Raw genomic sequence first — 6,000 nt, forward strand, 5'->3', positions numbered from 1 at the left:
GAAATGTTGTGTCGCACATGGATTGTGACTGTGATACTCGTGGATTCAATAAAATACCCTACAACAATAAATAAACCTTCGAAATGGTAGAGCCGGGGTGTCACTGCCTAGTTCTACTAAAAAAAAATTCTCTACTGAGAAATAAATTTTGAAAAATTTCTAAAAAAATGTAGAGAAAAAATAATTATAGACTCGAAAATAATAAATGAGATCTACAAATGACCATACTTGAATAGAAAATCAGGGCCTCTGAGTTTCGATTTGCAAAAAAAAAATTGCCCCATGGTCGATTTTGGGCCAAGGTAGCTGAGTTTATAGTCGATCCTCAATGATTCAGCATTCTAGATGCAATGGCAAGGTCAAATCTGGCTCTAGATGCTCCCAATTTTTGCAGTACTCTAGATTTAGGTAGAGGTGCTGATGCAAGCATGGTCTCAAATGACTATGTGATGGGAAAATCTTCAAGCTCTGATACCATGTAATAATTTTCCTAAAGGAAAAATTCACCCAGGAACTAACAGCTCAAACACAAGCACAACTATAGAACAAGAGAGACAATATGATAAGAATGATGATATATTCAATATGCCATGTTAAGAGTACACTAGGAGTGCCTATACAAAAAGGCCTCTGAGATACATCTAGAATGCCTCATAATCAGCTACATGATATGTCAACAACTACGCACATGTCCACCAGATATGGGTTATCCTTCATTAAGCATGGAAGTAAGTGCAAGGATGAGAGGATAAGCCTACAAGGGTGTGACACACAAATTAGTGTCGTAGACAACATGTGCTAAAATAGAGTTGCTACTCCTGTGTTGTCAACATTAAAACTCAAAAAGATGCACAAACTCCTAAGTGTCTCATAAATAAAAATAATGAAATAAAGCATTAACCTAAGTAAACTTAAGTAAGTGTCAATAATGAATACTTATTTACACCAATAGAAATAAATCTCGAATTAATTGCTTTCATATTAGAATCTAAAATCCCAACACTAATTTCAGAGCCTTTTGTGGCCAAAAATGAAAAAGGGGATTGAACTCCTAGAGAGGTCAAGGATTACACTAACCTTGACCTGGGTCAAGGTCAAACTCAACCTTGCCCTAGGTCAGGGTCAACCTCATCAACCTTGCCTTAGGTTAGGGTCAACCTAGGAATCATCATTAGGGAGAGGAGAAAAAGAGAAATAGGCACCAAGTCCTATAACAAATATGATAAAGGCTAGTAGGACCTATTCCTAAATCCTAGCTAGAAAATAGAGCCACAGCAAAGGGAAACTAAGGAGAATCTTTGAGATCCTAACCCTAATTTCACCTGAAATGAAGGAATCAATTGTTGAATACATCCTAAATGCGAATATAGCATGATACATATACTGAAAGTGTAGAACAAGAATTAGTATGCAAAGAACATTAACAAATAAAGCAAACATTCACAAACCAAAAACTAAATTCACAAATATGCTTAGAATAAGAAAGAAAATAAGAAGTGCAAACACTCCATGCTTTCTTGATTCTGTAGATGTGTCCTTTTGTTGTGGATGTATGCTCAAGATGCTCAAAAGCTGCTTCAATGGAGATGGGTAATGGCAAATTGGTAGCTTTGTGAGCTCTCAATTTGGCATTATAAGGGTATGGTTGATGGCTTTGGTTCTCAAAATAGCATGGTAACTTTAGCTCAAAGATTGTTGATGAAATGGCTTGGGATGGGATTCAATTTATAGGCTAAGGGGTAGAGGGATGGAGGGCTTAGATGCAAGGATGGATGAAGGCTTAAGGAGGGCTAGGATGCACTCAAAGGGGAGCACATGGATTGTGCTTGTTTAGCACCAATGGGAAGGTGACACTTGTCACAAGGAGGATGAGTGTGAGAGGGTAGGGTTAAGGGTTGGTTAAAGTCATGATGAGTGGGGTTGAGTATGTAAGAGGGATGTAAGAGGAATGAGTGTGGAAGAGGGAAGAGTGTGGAAGATGGGTGTAAGAGTCATGAGTGGGCTTGTAAGAGTCTTTATGTTTTGTAAGAGCACTCATGACTTAGTGGTTGGGTTTTTTGAGGGAAGACTTTAGTTTGGATTAGGAAAGTCTTAAACTTGTTTAAGGAATGTGACAACATTAGGGGGTGGATTAGGCTTGGGTTTAGGATTAGATTAGGGATGTTAGAGATGTGCAAGTGGATGGCATTAATGAGGGTGGGTGAGTTAGTGGCTAAGCTTGGTTAGCATGGGTGGATGGGGTGGATTAGGCTAAATGGAGGATTAGAGATAGGTTAGGGGTTTTAGAATTTGAGGATTTCATTTATCAAATAGATTTATTTAATAAATGGGGATTTTTGGAATTAGATAGAAGAATAGGATTTAATTGATAAATAATAGATTATTTGATTTATCAATTAGGACTATAGATGATTAATTAAATTAATCAACTAGGGGATGACAAAGGATTAATTAAATAGAAATTTAATTAATAATGCCTTTTTAGATAACTAAAATAGGATTACTAAAATAGTGTAATCAAATTTAGGTGTCTACATTTTGCCCCTCTTTGACATAGTGTTGAGACAACACTATTTCAAAGAAGTTCGAATGAAGATGACACGAATAAAATGCTTTAGCAACCAGGTTGCCCCAGTCTCAGATAAGAAGAGGAGAGACTAGACTTAGATGATGCCCCCTCAAGAAGGTGGCGAGGAGAGAAATGAGGCTCGATGACTTCTTGAAAAGTACAAGAAATTGAGAGGAGCTGAGACGCAGGTTGGCGAAGAGAAGGGGTTGAATTAGCTCAAACTCTCACTATGGGAGAATGATAAAGGGAAATCAGAGGCACAATAGTAAAGCAAGCTTAAGACTTTCCAAGATTGGGGGGGGGGGGAGATGGAGGAGCGGAACGCTATAAAAGGAATCCATTGAAGCTTTTTGAGCGGGGGGATACTTCAAAGAGAAGTACCACCATGTAGTTGAGCACTAGATTTGCTATAGGACTGTTGGTTAATTGCCAAGGTTACCAAGAACATCAAGGCCTTTTCACCAACCGTCCAGAGGACTGAAAAACTAACTCAAAACAAACACACAAGGATTGCCCCAGTATCACACATGAATCCCAGAGGAAGCAGCGTGGAAACGACACTAGGTAACCCACAAGCAGAAAAAGAAAACAAGCAAAAGACTTGATCAAGACCTTACGCTCTAATTGCCCCATTCGCAGTATACCATGATATGGAAGATCATGGCAACCTTGAGGAGGGAACAAGGAGATTGCTTGGAAAAGATATTTCAAGACCCAAAAGGGAAGATCCCAAATCAAAAGAAAGTGAAAATCCAAAAGAGAACCATTTGCCAACGAGATGGGTAGGACAAGGTACTAACGGACCAAGATCAGACATGAGGAAAGCTATATCCTACAAAAATCTATCAGAGAGCACCTAAGCTGATGGATCTGGATGAGTGATGCATCTGGCAAGCTGAACTAAGAAGGATAACACTTTGGTGATAGGAGATCTAGCTAAAGGATGCATTGGAATATCTAACCAAGGTGTGCAATGTGTGCAAGATGTTGACCAAGGATGAACTTACACGAAAGCCGGATAGATACAATGATACTAAGCTAAAGAGGATGTACAAGCTGATAGACCAAGATATGTTACAAATGTACAAGTTTGTTCATGTTTTGGTTTTTTGTGAGATGGAAATGTTTGTGAAGGATGGGGTGTCTATAATAGTTGATAGGTGGATAGGTAGATGGTTTGTGAAAAGTTTAATGAAAATGGGATTCTGTGTGTGCATGTGATAGGATACAAGCTAGGATACAAGATCATTTACAAGATGGAACATGGTACAAGCTTTGGACAAGATTTGAATATATACAAGGTATGGTACAAGATTTACAAGGTATAATACAAGCTTTGGTACAAGATTTACAAGGTGTACAGGAGGTATTGACAAGCTCCATCAGATTTTGGATATTTGATTGGAACACCAAGGGAACAAGCAGGTGTTTTATGGGATGGTGGGTGGATGTATGAGGGATAGGATAGTGATAGATAATGGATTAGTCTTTAGCACACAAGGCGCCTGAATTACCAGGTTTTCACCAAGGTACCTATCCAAGGCGCTTGAATTGCCAAGTTTTCACCATTGGACGCTTATTTCTCTTTACTTTTTTTTTTTTTCTTGTATTTTTCAAAAGCTGGGTATACCAAGGATCTTCAAGCATAGAACTTCTTGAGATGAATGATGTTAGTGGGATCATTCAAGAGTTCTCCTTCTGGTGTAGATAATTGATAGGCTCCGGAGCCAAAGGAGGCGGTAACCACATAGGGACCAAGCCATGTAGGTTCAAACTTGCCTTTCTTTTCTCGATCTGCTTGGACTTTCATATTTTCTTTGAGGACCATGTCACCTGGCTGAAAGTGTCGTGGGAGCACCTTCTTGTTGAAATTCCTTTTGAGACGAGTTTGATAGACTGTGAGATGGTCATAGGCTTGTTGTCTCTTCTCGTCTAAGAGATCTAGCTGGGTGAGTCGAGCTACTCTGTATTCTTCATCTGAGATTTGCCCTCGCAAAGATATGCGTAGTGAGGGAAGTTCAACTTCTATAGGTAATACCGCTTTGGCACCATAGACTAGGGAGTATGGAGTTGTGCCTGTGGATGTACGAAAGGAAGTTCGATAGGCCCATAGAGCCGGATTTATTTGAAGGTGCCAATCACGGCCAGAATCATTGACAACTTTCTTTAGGATTTTGAGGAGGGTTTTATTAGTTGCCTCTGCCTGACCGTTACCTTGTGGGAAATATGGGCTAGAAAAGCGGTGATGGATGCGGAGGGAAGTGCATAATTCTTCCATGTTGAGATTTTCAAAATTACCTCCATGGTCAGTGAAGATGGTGGATGGGATGCCGAAGCGGCAAACAATGTGGTACAAGATGAACTTGGAGACTTGAACTCCTATAGCTGAGACTAGGGGGACTGCTTCCACCCACTTAGTGAAATAGTCTGTAGCTGTTATTATCCATTTATGTCCATCAGATGAGAGAGGGGTGATAGTTCCAACTAGATCAAGGCCCCAACAAGCGAAAGGCCAAGGTGGTGCAATAGGCTGTAGATCCTGTGCTGGAGCATGCACAAGATTTGCATGCTGCTGACATGGGAGACACTTTCGGACAAAGTCACAAGAGTCTTCTTCAATGGTAGGCCAATAGTAGCTTGCTCTAAGGATTTGTCGTGCTAGGACAATACCACTCGTGTGGGCACCGCAAAGTTCGGAATGTACTTCTTTTAATGCCATCGCGGCCTCATTTTCATCTAAACATCGAGAGAGAGTATCGTGATAACCCCGACGATATAAGGTATTGGCTATGATAACATAGCGGGATGATTTTTGGATGAGGTTCTGGCATTGGGTACGTGTGAGGTGAGGGGATATGATACCATCGTTAAGGTAAGCGTGAATTTCATGGTACCAAGGGGATTGGGGACCAACCAAGATACAAACACGGTTTGAATCCTCATTCGCATAGGCAGGTGTGAGGAGCTGCTCAACTAAAAACTCATACTGTGTAGCTTCTTGGGGAATTTCCAAGAGCGAGCCGATAGTGGCCATGGCATCTGCTGCCTTGTTCTGCATTCAAGGCACTTGTGTAAACTGAAGCTTTGTAAAATGCTGGGTCAGCTGATCAACTAGCTCTTTGTAGGGTAATAGCTTTTCATCTTTGGTTTGATATTCATTTAAGACTTGTTTGATGATGAGTTGGGAATCACCAAAGACTTGTAACTCGATGATATTCCATTCTGCAGCTATCTTTAATCCTGCTACAAGAGCTTCATATTCTGCTATATTGTTGGTGCTAGGGAATTGTAGCTTGAAGGCTTTTGGAATGTAATCTCCTTGAGGTGTAACTAATAATATTCCTGCCCCTGATCCATGAGAGGTGTATGAGCCATCAAAATAAAGCTTCCATGGGGGCTGTTCTTCAATTAGGCAAATATGCTCATCTGGA

This window comes from Cupressus sempervirens, chromosome 3 (genome assembly GCF_028749045.1).
Source record: "Cupressus sempervirens isolate cs-2001-9-10 chromosome 3, ASM2874904v1, whole genome shotgun sequence".
In the NCBI taxonomy this organism is placed as follows: Eukaryota; Viridiplantae; Streptophyta; class Pinopsida; order Cupressales; family Cupressaceae; genus Cupressus; species Cupressus sempervirens.